The 14,000-nt window shown below is 49.1% G+C and overlaps 1 protein-coding gene across 3 annotated transcripts in view; it reads right to left on the bottom strand.

Annotated features, from left to right (window-relative positions):
• The window catches only part of LOC144668050 (formin-like protein 1), a 280,427-nt gene that overhangs the window by 67,596 nt on the left and 198,831 nt on the right, over window positions 1–14,000 (bottom strand). The window lies entirely within an intron of this gene.

The raw sequence follows: 14,000 nt of genomic DNA on the forward strand, positions 1-14,000 counted from the left end.
GAGAAGGTGGTGGTGAGCCGTCTTCTTGAACCTCAGCAGTCCCTGTGGTGTAGGTACACCCACAGTTCTGTAAAAAAAAAGTGACAGCAGTTTGTACCATCTACAAGATGTGCTGCAGGAATTCACCAAGGCTCCTTAAACAACACCTTCCAAACCCACGACCACTACCATCTAGAAGGAGAAGGGCAGCAGATGGTTGGGAACACCACCACCTGGAAGTTCCCCTCCAAGCCACTCACCGTCCTGACTTGGAAATATATCACTGTTTCTTCACTGTCTCTGGGTCAAAATCCTGGAACTCCCTTCCTAACAGCACTGTGGGTGTACCTACACCACATGAACCGCAGTGGTTCAAGAAGGCAGCTCACCACCACCTTCTCAAGGGCAATTAGGGATGGATAATAAATGCTGGCCCAGCCAGCGATGCCCACATCCTGTGAAAGTATATTAAAAAAAAGTTCCAAAATTTTGACCCAGAGACAGAGAAGAAATGGTGATATATTTCCAAGTCAGGATGGTGTGTGGCATGGAGGGGAACTTCCAGGTGGTGGTGTTCCCATCTATCTGCTGCCCTTGTCCTTATAGATGGTAGTAGTTGTGGGTTTGGAAGGTCTAAGGAGCCTTGGTGAGTTCCTGCAGTGCATCTTGTAGATGGTACACACTGCTGCTACTGTGTGTCAGTGGTGGAGGGAGTAAATGTTTAAGGTGGTGCTTGTGGTGCCAATCAGGTGGGCTGCTTTGTCCTGGATGGAGTTGAGCTTCTTGAGTGTTGTTGGAGCTGCACTCATCCAGGTAAGTGGAGAGTATTCCATCACACTCCTCAGGATGTTCCAAGTCACTTTGCGTCCAATGGATTATTTTGAAGTGCAGTCATTATTGTTTCTGTAGATACACATGGTAACAAATTTGCCCTTAGCATATCCCTCAAGCAGCATTCTCTCTAACTAATCCAATGTTAATGAAACACATCTACCAATGCCTCCATACTCTCGAATTCTCTGTCTATGTCTTTTATTCATTCATGGATATGGGTGTTGCTGCCACAGCTGCATTTATTGAAGGTGACATTATGGACCCATTCTCATCCAGCTCCCAGTGCTGGTCACAGTGAGAGAATGGGAAGGTCATAACTAAACCATTGCTTCCTGGTCTGGCTCTTGGAGTATTTAATAAATTGTGTAAAAGGGGGAACAACGGCAAAGAAAATGTTAAATGAATGAAAGTGTTAATCCAGACTGCTGAATGTTTACTGTGAGTCAGTGGAGGGCTCGGTGACTGGTTCAACTCTTGAACTTAAAGCGTTGTGGAAGTGATTTTCGCCCTGGCTTTCTGTGCACCTGCGTCACTGCAGAATAGGAACTGAGAGCATCATTTAAAGCAGAAGTGAAAACACCTGTAATGAATTGGACCTGGAAGAGGGCAACACATGGAAACGTCAAACAGTCCTTCCTCCGCCTCCAACGACCCTTTTTTTGGTGGTTGAAACTACACTGAGTCCTTTTGAAACAAATATGATAATGCTTCACAAGAATTTCTCCTGGAACTGTTGTAACAAAACATGTTTAAAATAAAAGAATTAACAGGAGGTGAATGGCTTTCAGTGGCAGGAGCACAGACACTTCTCATTAGGAAGTGGAGGTGGAGAGGAGATTTAGATCACGGAATCAGGCAGTACTGAAGGAGGCCATTCAGCCCATTGTGTCTGTGCCAGCTCTTTGACAACTATCCAAATAGTCCCTTTCCCCTGCTCTTTCCCCATCATCTTATATTTTCCCTCTCACCTCTGGTGCAAAACATTTTCAGGTTTAATGGGCTCAAACAGCCTGAGTTTGTTTGAGCTCAAACCCATTTGATAGAGGGTTTCAAAGTTACGAAGGGTTGTGATCAGGTAAACCAGGGATAGTTATTTCCATTCCAGTGAGTTAGTAACAAGAGATGACATTTATGAACATCAGCAAAAGAATGATGGGAGAAGGAGGAGGCTGGGAGAAAATTCTTGATGCAGCCGGTTGTTTAGAACGAGGAATGTTGAACCAGAAAGAATGATAAAAGCAGAATCCATGGACCGGGAATTTCTTTGCAAATACACCTGTTCCACTCCCTTGACCTCATCAGATTTGCAGGCATTAAGCTGGAGGAGAGGGAGGCTACTCGAGGAAGTCCCTAGCCATAAAGGCTTTTAAAACGAAGGGACATGTTACGTCTTCTGGTTCCCATAAGTTAGAAATAATCACACTTTAGACTCAAAATGCTGGAGCTTCACCGAGTGTATTTCTTGCAGCTCTGCATGTGGCTGGTAGGCTGGTGAACCGATGCTCTCCATGTGGCTGGTAGGCTGGTGGACTGATACATTGTTACTCGGCACATGACTGCAGTGCAGCAGTAAAATGTGGGATATATATTCATATTACAATTAGTTCCTACCTCTTTATGAATAATATAACAATATAACCATGGATAATATTAGAAAAAGGAAAATGGACAAGGCGCATTGGGAAGAAACATCTCCTCCTCAGAGAGCTGGCAGAGTCTCGATGGGCCAAATGACTTCATTCACTGCAAACAGCAGCCAGGAGAATTTCTTTTGACTGGAATATGATATGTGTTGATCTCGAAAAGAGCATTAGCTGAGTGGATACTTGCAGTGCCTTCACTCACCTGAGCACTCAGAATGCCTCAGAGTAAAGGGAACAGAGATGAGGAGAAACTTCTTTAGCCAGAGAGTGGTGAATCTATGGAATTCATTGCCACAGAAGGCTGTGGAGGCCAGGTCATTGAGTGTATTTAAGACCGAGATAGATAGGTTCTTGATTGGTAAGGGGATCAAAGGTTACGGGGAGAAGGCGGGAGAATGGCGTTGAGAAACTTATCAGCCATGGTTGAATGGCGGAGCAGACTCGACGGGCCGAATGGCCTAATTTCGGCTCCTATGTCTTATGGTCTTAAAGTCTAATGGTTGCGGTATATCATAATTTAATTAATAATAAGATTAAAGAGCACCCCCTACCTAAAAATTTGAAATGTTTGAATGCTTGACTCATAAGAGTGTTAAACCTCAGCAGGACTTTTACTCAAACCCCTCCCTATACCTGCTGTGACTGACCTGGGTCAAAGGTGAAGTGCCATGTGGAATTTAAGCAGGACCATCATGAGGGTGGGGTTGGGGGGGATAGGAACAGAGGTCCATTGGCATCTCAGTGAGGTAGTCACAGAATGGCACTGATATCGACCATCCATCATTGCCCTCCCTCAGTGGGCGGGGTGAGGAGGAAGAGATGTCGAAGAGATAAATAGCACCAGGATTCGGATAAAGATTAAGGCAACCACTATGTCCCGCACAACATGGTGACAGGTTTTGAGATCTGCCTGAATATGCCAGAACCTCACTTTTAACATTCCGCTGACCACCTCCAACAACAACTTGCACTTATAGGTTTAGCATTGTAAAATATCCCAAGGTGTGGCAGAGCAGAGCTACCGGACAAATTTTGACACCTAAGGACAGATTAAGGCCGCTACCTGACAATATTCTTCCCCTCCTCTTTGCTGTACATTCTATGTAATTCTCCTGAAGGTGTTGAATCAGATAATATTTCCTCTTTGTTTTTACACTGAGAATGAGCAAAGTACCAGCTCTAATGATAGCAATAAATGTGAAAGCATTTGTTTAACCAGGACAAGCTGAAACAATGACTGAGGTGATTAAGAGCTTGGCACTCATTTACCTTCAGGCTCATTACACCTCTTTAACACCATTAATCACAGCAGTTAATCCATTTTTAACAAGTTCTGCTGCAAATCCTTCACAGTAAGTGCGCGCAGAAGAGGGGCCCACACTGTCCTGAAAGCCATTCTACTCTCCGCAAGCCCTAAGACACTGGGCACAGAATGGAAAACAGTTTCTACACACGGCTGTCAGTAGGGGGAGCTGTTGCTCATTGTTAATAAATAAATGTCGGTCCAGTAGAGATGACTAACTAGCCACAAGTGTGGCCATGGTGACGCTGTTTTTAGCCACCTGTACTCATTTTCATACAGATAAGTGGACATTTACTTATTGAACACCTATTGTTATTCAGTGACCAAGGAAGCAAAGCGCACACAACAATCAAAAAACACTTGGGCCTGAATCTACCCTCGGGTGCGGCCGGAAGCCGATGTAAAACCCATTCCCAGCCGAGTTTGCGCTGAGAACGCGATCTTACGCTAATTAAGGCCCGCCCAATGTGAAAGGCAACCGCTGGATGTGTTTTCCATGAGCAGGGGTGGGTACGTGTCGGACGCTGGGTCCAATAGGGACCCGGCGGGATGTTCAAAAGCTGAAGAGGCAGCTCCCTGGAGGCTCCCAGGAGTTGTGGGGAGCAGTTTTGAAGCAATCCAGGAAGTGTCCTGGTGTGCAGTCATGGCCTCAGCACCTAGTGGTTGTGGAAGGTGGGAAGGCAAGTCAGGTGGGCATTCTGCTCCCCCCCATTTCTCAGATGAGTGCCTGGAAGTGCTGGTTGAGGAGGTCAGTGCCAGGTGGCGTATCTTAATGCCCAGGGACGGCAAGAGAAGGCCACCCCCACCTGACCAAGAAGACCTGGACAGTGGTTGCCGCCCAGGTCAGTGGGCATGGCGTGGTGCACCGCACGTGGATTCAGTGCCGCAAAAGGTTCAATGATCTGCTGCGGTCAGCAAGGGTAAGTGCAGAGATGGCATGGACCTGTGCCGGGTGCCCGTTGCTCAGAATGTTCAGCGGTCTAAGAGTGCGTGATGCCAACTGGCACTGAAGCCCTGCCCTGCCAAAGGCTGGGATGTCAGCACGACTGGCCTCAGTGCATTGCAGGGTGAGATGTGGCACAGTGACATGGCCCACCTAACGCCCGGGTAGGATGGGCGGGAACCAGGAAAGGATCTTCAGGGAGACGGAGCAATAATGAGGTTTTCTATTTTTCCCCTGTCAGGAGAAGAGCAGTCATAACGCTGCGGAGTGCCGCACAGCGGGCGGGGGAGTGTCAAATCTCTGCATCCTCACAAAGCAGGAAAAGCGATCTACTGGAGCTGGCATGTCAGCGGCCCGCTCCCTCCCCCGGTCCCGGTGAGGCACGCTCCCTCCCCCGGTCCCGGTGAGGCACGCTCCCTCCCCCGGTCCCGGTGAGGCACGCTCCCTCCCCCGGTCCCGGTGAGGCACGGGTCTTGCATGAAGGTAAGAGCGCAGGTGATAGATGCGTGTGTGGTGGGTACTGGGAACATAATGAGCTCCTCTCATCAGAACCTGAACTGTGGTAGCCAGAGAGCCTGTTGAAGCTCCAATGCAGATGGTACCCTGCCACCCAGGTCTCCACTGTCTCCTCAGCCCACTGAGCATGCACGGTGACTATGGGGATTGAATGTACTGGTCCTTTGCCTTCCTCTCACAGATGAGCCATCCACAGGAGCCGCCGGAGACCCTGAGGACCTCCCATTGAGCTCCGAGGAAGACATCACACCTGCACCAGTCTCTCTGAACCAGGCACTAGCGCAGATACCCACACATCAGTGGGCATTAGTTCTTTGGCTCCACAGGTAATCTTCTTCTTCTTATCGTGTCCACGGACGGTCAATACATGGCCCAGCCAGAACTGGACACATTTATGTGCCTTTTTGTTGAATTCGGCAAGATCTGCAACAGTGCAGGGTTCCTCTAGCGATAGGCATCACAGGAGATGTTGCATAGTCTGTGGCTCAGTTCCACATTCACAAGTTGTTGGGCTGGTTGCATATCCCCATTTGCTTAGTGACACCTTTGAATAACCTACACCAGTCCTAAGTCTGTTAAGGCACTTCCAGGTTGCCCAGTTGTAATTAGCTCCTGGGGGAAGGCTTTCATCCGGTAGAATTTCCATCGCTGGGGGTTGTTCGAGACTGGCGAGCCGGTCTTTCCACAAGGCGATGCGGGCTTCAGATGGGGTTGATTGTGATGGAACAACACTGTTCATGAAGCTCTTCCTTGACTTTAGGCGGCTGGGTGTAGGTGTATGACCATGTAGAGGGTGTCTCTCATCTGATGTTTGACGGAGTCGCTCTTTCTTGCTGGCTACCGTTCTTCTTATATCAGGGGGAGCGATACCCGCCAGGATATACAGGCTGTTGGTGTTTGTTGGTTTTAAACAACCTGTGATAAGTCGGCAGCTTGCATTCAGAACGGTATCCATCTTCTTAGCGTGAGTAGATCTTTCCCATGCAGGGCAGGCGTATTCCGCAGTGGAATAGCAAAGAGCAAGTGCTCTGGTTCGCAATGTTTTCGAGCTTGCTCCCCATTTTGTGTTAATGAGCTTATTCAGGATGTTGTTTCGTGCGCTCACTTTTACCTTTGTCTTTTTGATGTGGTTCTTGAAGGTGAGGCATCTGTCAAGGGTGACCCCTAAGTAGACAGGGTGCTCGCAATGCGTCAGTGTTGCTCCACACCAGGTTACTTTAAGCTGGCGTTTGGCTTCACGGTTTCTGAGGTGGAATGCACAAACTTGGCCACAGAGAATGCACAGCGGTGAGGGCACATCACACTTGCATGAGGAGCTGGCAGAGGCAGAGAGGTCCCAGGGAGCCGACAGTGGGAGCACAGCTGGAGACCAGGACCATGCTGCGTCCGAGGCAGATGATGGGACTGTGGAGTCGTCCATCAGGCGGCAGATGCTGGGTGTCCAGCGGGATGCGCGGGGAGAACTGGTGGAGATCCATGAGGGTCTGCGGCCCACGGTCTCCATCATGGAGGGGTCCATGCGGAGCTTGAGTCCTGTGTTGACCCTTAACACTGAGCGCACAGCCTCCTCCATAGACAGAGTGGCGACTCTCATTGAGAGGCAACTTCAGCAGCAGACTCAGGGGTTCCTGGGGTTGCACCCGGACCTACAAACCCTCACAGGCAATAACCTCAGGAGGTCACTGCCAGTGTCAGATATGGATGAGGCACCTAGTCTCTCTGCTGAGTGCCTGTCCATCATTGGTGAGCAGGGAGGTGCAAACACACCTCACACTGGCAGACAAGCTGCCTGTTGTTTTTGTGGGCTCCTCTCAGAGCGCTCTGGACGAGGGCACCAGCTCCTCCGTCCCTCTGCCAGTGGCCCGCTGCATCTGGCGATGCCGTGACGACTGAGGAGTGCCCAGCCATGGGGCTAGACGCACCCTCCCAGGCGGAGCCGGCTTAGGATCCAGCGGCCAGAGGACGCCCGCCAAGGTCATCAGGGCCATTGGGACAGCAGAGTCAGCAGCTGCCTCCAACAGCACTGTCAGCGAGTGGGAGGGGCACCAAGACGCAGCACCCACAGGCGTAAGTTAAAGGCACCTTGAGCACAGCAGGAGTGTGTCACGAGTGACATTATTTGAGTGAATTATTTTGACATTTATGTTAGGGATGGAGACTTTCTTTGTTCATATGAAGTAACATAAACATTTATTTGACGTAAATGTGCTGAGTTGTCTGGGTGGTTTGAATAGGTGCTGATGCAGCACTGGCTTGTACAAGTCTGGCGCTGTGTGGTGCTGGCGTACTGGGCTGGGTTCTCATTTATTGATTGTTAGCAAAGGAGACAGTGCCATTGGCTTGACAAGGCATCGTGGCCATGGATGCCTAGCTGAAGGTTCGCTACATCAAAGCATCCCTGGTGTCCCTGCCTCCATGAGGGTTCCTGTCCTCTGCCTCGAGGTCCTCACCCTGCACCTCCCCAGGCTCTTCCTCTGAGCCATCACTTGAGTCATCTTCCCTGACCTGTAGAGCTGCCTCGCTTTCCTCAGCCTCCAGTGGCTCCCCACCTGTCAGAGCCAGGTTGTGCAGGGCGCAGCATGCGGCGACTATGGGGGAGACACGCTCTGGAGGCTACGGCAATGCTCCCCCTGATCGGTACAGGCATTTGAAGCACATCTTCAGCAGCTCAATGGTCCTCTCTGCCACCAGCCTTGAGGAGGTGTGACTCCTGTTGTATCTCCCCTCGGCATCAGCTCTTGGGTGCTGGAGTGGGATCATCAGCCACCTCTTCAAGGGGTAGCCCTTGTCACCCAGGAGCCATCCACCCACTCGTGCAGGAGCCATGAGCAGCCTCGGTACCTGTGAATGCTGCAAGATGTAAACATCGTGTGAGCTCCCAGGGTAACGGGCACAAACTTTGAGAAGCTGTGTCCTGTGGTCACAGACGATCTGAATATTATTGTGTGGACCCCCCCATTCTGTTTACGAAAGCTCCCGGTTCACCTGCTGGAGCCTTGATGGCCACGTGAGTGCATCTATTACACCATGAACACAGGAGAACCCAGCCATCATAGTGAAGCCTCGTGCTCTCTCCGCCTGGCTTACCTCGTCTGTCCGGAAGTTGATGAATGTGCGGGCATCTAAAGATAGCATCAGTCACGAGCTTCACACAACTGTGTGTGGCTGATTGAGAAACCCGCACAGATCCCCCATTGACCCCTGGAAAGAACTGGAGGCATCGAAGTTGAGGGCCACTGTGACCTTCAAAGGCACTGGCATGGGGTGTCTGCCCACGCAGTTGGAGGTGATTTCCGGATCTATTATGTGACATATCGTTGTCACTATGTCATTGGAGAGGCAGAGCCTCCTGCAACACTAGACCTCGGACATCTGGAGGTAGTTGGAGCGCTGCCTGAACACTCTTGCCGCTGGGTAGTGGCCTCTTCGGCGTGTCCTCCTGCCTTGGCCTCCCTGCTAGCCCTGCACCAACTGAGCCCGTGCCTCTCCTCTTAACGGTCTGTCCCTGGGATGCTGTCCACGCCCACCTGGCCTCCTCTCCCTCCTGCCCCTCTCCTCCTCTTCAGAAGAGGTTCCACCAGTGGAATACACTGTCCCCATTAGATGGGATGCAGAGGGGCAGTGCCTTGAAAATGAAGGAACACTGTGCTGCAATACTCAGGAGAACTTTCCAGGGAAGATGAGGACCTGAGATGCCGAAAGGCAGACCTAACAATGAAATAAGTTGCCAAGGAACTCTGGGACAACTCTGTACTCACACAGCAAAGAACTGGCAATGACAGAGAGAGTGCTGCTGCTCCTGGGGCCTTTTATCCCACCCATGGATAAGGAAATGATTAAAACATGATTTCCACCCACCCGATTTGCCCACGCGATGAGCTAAAAATTGCAAGGGCAACATAAAATTGCGGTCATTTGGCTTTTTAATGACCTTAACTGGCCCTTTAATTGTCGGCGGGCACCGCTCTGACCCCTGCGCGCGCCAATCTCAATACTGTACGCGTGTGTGATGATGTCAGGACTCACGCCCGACGTCATTTCGCACAATTTTACATGCGTTCAGGTCGGGCACACGCCTGACCTCAGCGCGCAAGATGCAAGCCTTGGACTCCCTGCTTAATTTTGTCTTGTCATTTACCAACACACCAAACATCAAGGTTAAAAATCGCATGCTGCGCAAATATGTGCATTGAGATCACAGGACCAATCACGGTGCCTTTTATTCGTTTTTTTATTTGCTAATTGGAAATTTGACACATCTGGATTCCCAATTCACCACATGTGGCTATTGGAAAGAGAAATCTTCCCACAAGGTAGCCATTGTAGTGGGAGGTTAATTCAGGAATATTCCCCAGCAACAGGAGTCACAGCATGACTTAGACCACCTCTACTCCAAGAGGTCCCACAATATAAAATTGTAGTTAAGAATATAAAGTGACCATAAGACCATAAGAACTAGGAGCAGGAGTAGGCAATTCAGCCCGAGTCTGCCCCGCCATTCAATACGATCATGGCTGATCTCATTTCGACCTCAACTACAATTTCCTGCCCTCTCCCCATAACCTTTCAACACGTTACTAATTAAAAATCTGCCTATCTCCTCCTTAAATTTATTCAGCGTCCCGGCATCCACTGCACTCTGAGGTAGTAAATTCCACAGATTCACGACCCTTTGAGAAAAGTAATTTCTCCTCATTTAAATCTACCACCCCTTAACCTTAAACTATGGCCTCTCATGCTAGAATGCCCCACAAGGGGAAACATCCGCTCCACGTCTACTTTGTCTATCCCATCTAGCATCTTATATACCTCAATCAGATCTCCTCTCATCCTTCTAAACTCTAGCGAGTATAGGCCTAAACTGCTCAATCTCTCCTCATAAGACAAGCCCCGCATCTCTGGAATCAATCTAGTGAACCTCCTCTGAACCACCTCCAATGCAACTACATCCTTCCTCAAGTAAAGGGACCAAAACTGTGCACAGTACTCCAGGTGCAGTCTCACCAATGCCTTGTACAGTTGCAACAACACTTCCCAGCAACACGACCATGTCCCAACTGAATTGATTGTTCCAAGCAGTTCATAATTCTCAACTTGCTGTGGAACCCGGTTACATGTTCGCAGCTAGAGACCATTTGCCTGGAGATCTGGGGGATTAGCTGACACTATTGGCTTGGGAGTCTCACTGTTACTGCTCCTAGCAATTTGGTAGATCCTGATTGATTGTTCTGAGGTACCACACACCTCTTGAGACTCACACTATGTAACAGTATACTGTAATTACAAACCGAGACACACTAAATATGTAAATGGGCAGATCAAGGATGGATCAAATGGGATATGGTTAAGTATGAGGTACTACCATAAGAGAAATGCTCCGTGTATGGGACTGGATGAACGAAGCTAAGGATAAAGTAAAAAAAAGCGTTTATTGATAAACATATTATACCTAATTGAATGCTAAACTGTTACCCAGCACCGAGTACAAGTTGGAAGATGTGGGGAGACAGCGGCAGTGATAACGTCACTCAAATGGGAAGCCAGAGGCCCAGGCGAAAGCTCTGGGGACATGGGTTCAAATCCCACCATGGCAGCTGGTGGAATTTAAATTCATTTAATTAAGTCTGGAATATAAAGCTAGACTCAGTAATGGTGACCATGAAACTATCGTTGATTGTTGTAAGAACCCATCCGGTTCACTGATGTCCTTTAGAGAAGGAAATCCCTTCCCCCTTACTGTTTCAGGCTTACATGTGATTTGTAACTCCAGACCCACAGCAATGTGGTTGACTCATAACTACCCTCTGAAATGGCCGAGCAAACCATTTAGTTCAAGGGCAGTTAGGGATGGGCAACAAATGCTGGCTTTGCCAGCAACACCCACATCCCATGAAAGAATGAATTTAAAAAATGTTACAATCACATTTGACACAGCTGTGGGTGCTGTGTCCCAATCAATGAGACACTCAGGGTCAATGAGACATGATGGAGTCATTCAAATACCACAGATGGTTTTCCAGAAGAGTCAATCCAGAGGACTGGGGCGTGTGGAAGGAATGAGGAAACTGGAGCTTTTGAAGGAGGCAACTGAGAGGTGATCTGATTAAGTTTATCAGATAGTAAACAATCTAGAAAAGGTGAATCAGGGCCTCTATCTGAACTCCAAGGGAGGACTAGGGGTCACAGGGTCAAACAGAGGAAAGAACAAATTCAGGATTGACGTTAGAGAGTTCATCTTCACGTAAGGGATGATCGACACATGGAATGGTCTCCTAAGTAGGGTGTTGACGAAAACCCAGGAATCATTTAGGAAAGAAGTTGGAAGGAGAGAAGGATTGAAGAGTTTCTTTCTGGATGGATGAACTAGGATGGGTTAAATGGCCTTCCTCATCAGTACCTACCTTGTCATTAATGGGAAACACCCAATATCATAACCTATAACACACCAGGAAAATGACAAGTACTTTACTGTAAATAACAGAGAAAGTGAGACGCTTAGAATGGAGTGTGGCACACACTTCCCTTGTTAAAACTAGGCTAAGACTTACTGTGAGAAAATGCGCTGAAACAGATGCTTTACATTCACGATCCCCTGACTAAACTGCTATGTAACCGTGTAGTATTATCAATCACACTAATAGAAAGAAGAGATAAAGCTATCAATCTCTCCAGGAATGCCCGAGTCATCACAAACAGTAAAATCTTTTATGTGTGCCATGTTTTGTGTTGGTTTATTTTGCTTATGAGAAAGAAAGGTGATATTGCTTTGGAATGAGTCCTATTCTATCAGCCTCAAGCACTTCCAACTCAGTCAGCGGGTCCAACTCCCTCTACATTGCTGCAATAATGACCACCCTTACAGAATACTACTAACTGAAGGTGACCAACATTCCTGTTGAACAATTATATTAACCGTAGAAAACGACATGCGAATGGCCAAGGCAATGATGCAGGGCACTAGCAAGGTGGTGGAAAAGTGTATCAGAGGGAATAGGGAGTAAGAGGGAGGTAATACCAGGATTGGCTTTTAAAAGCAGGCAGATTGTAGCAGAGCGGGAAAGAGTGAGTGGCTACGAGGGGCGAGGCGGGGGTTGGGGGAGAAGAGCGAGGCTGGTGAAGACGATGTTGAATATATTGGACACACTGGGGGCAAACCAGTTCTCAACATTTTATATAACAGCAAGTATGCTCGAATAAAATCATTGGTCTGGATTTCTGGGGTGGGGTGGGGGATTGCGGATTGCTCCCTGGGAAGGAAGTTTGGCCTCGAAATTCTTTTAGAAATTCTGCCCCACAGCTGTAACATGCTGAAGGCAGGTTAAACAGGCCGAGAGTTGGACTTCGCCTCCTCAGAGGACAGGAAGTCCCACCCTTCAGAGCTGCCAGCCAATCTGATTGGCCATTGCCTCTAGCAGATCCAGCAGTACTAGAACTCATTCGTCACCTCTGAGGCTGCAAGGAGGGCCCGGGGAGAAGATCATGGTGACCGGAGCCAGGTAGGTCCAGGGATTTTAGGGTGGGTTGGGATCGGAGAGCCTGGGGAGGTCGGGGGGAGGAGGGTGGGTGGTAGGTTTTGGAGGGCAGGAGTGGGGGAGAGTAAGGGGGTGGTGTCATCTTGGGAAGGCATGCCCCTGATGCGCATAGGGCACTCCCTGATTGATGAGCCCGCCCTTCTTTCCTGCCTTTTCAAAGAAACCATTTTGAAAACCGCTATTGCGCTCTGGCTGGCCTGCCACTGCCCAGTGTTTGCTGGCAGTGGAGTTGGATTGAGGCCCTTAATTGTTACTTAATTGGGCAGTTAAGGGCCTCAATAGGCCAAAGGGTGGCTAGCCTAGTGGGTGCCTTACCCAGCCCCCGTTATTATGGGGAACAGGTCAGGGTGGGCAGGAAGGAGGTGGGCTGGGCACCTGACATATTTTAAGTGCCACCCCGACTGATAACACACCCAACTGGGTGGGGGGCGGGCAGAGGTGTTGGCTAAAATCCAGTCCATTGTGTTCACTGTTCCAACACATTTGTTAACTCATTTAATATAAGTGGATTAATACAGAGGAGTTTCTGACAAACATGGTAATGCATCAATTCTGGTTACAGAGAAGATTTCAACTAGTAACCTTTGCGCTAAACAGAACATAATGATGTAACAATATATAATTGTCAAAACCAGGGCCTGAATTTCGCGCTTGGCGTGCGCACCATGTCGGTGGGCCTGGAAGCGGATGCGAAATGCGCTTCCGCTCGCGATCGGCCCCCAAACGCAAGTTGACACCGGCTGTCCAATTAACAGCCAGCCAGCGTGAAACTCGCGCTGAGAAAGCCTCAGCGCTGCCGAGGGGGGGAGGGGAGAGAGCGGGCGCCAGCAAAAGTGAGGTTGTGGGTGGCGAGCTCCCGAAAAGCAGAGAGCTGCGGCGAAGCTGCGTCAGGGAGTTACAGGCCTGCACAGATTAAATGACAAGAAAAAAATGCACCAAATTGTGTCTGTGCAGCACATTCAAGCACCTGACAAGAGAACTCAAAAACCATCAGTCTCCAGATATCTTTTTTTATTATATTAAACAGCGGACATTTCATCCCGCCCTTGGATGAGGTTTCGTTAAAAATGGCCTGCCCATGCAACGAGCACAAAATCGCACGGGGCAACGTAAAATCGTGGACAATAGGGTTTTTAATGGCCTTAATTGGCCCTTTAATTGTCGGCGGGCACCGCTCCAACTCCCAGGCACACCCGCCAACCTCAGCATTGCTCGCCCGACGTCATTTCGCGCAATTTCAAGTGCGCTCG

This window comes from Cetorhinus maximus, chromosome 25 (genome assembly GCF_964194155.1).
Source record: "Cetorhinus maximus chromosome 25, sCetMax3.hap1.1, whole genome shotgun sequence".
Lineage (NCBI taxonomy): Eukaryota > Metazoa > Chordata > Chondrichthyes > Lamniformes > Cetorhinidae > Cetorhinus > Cetorhinus maximus.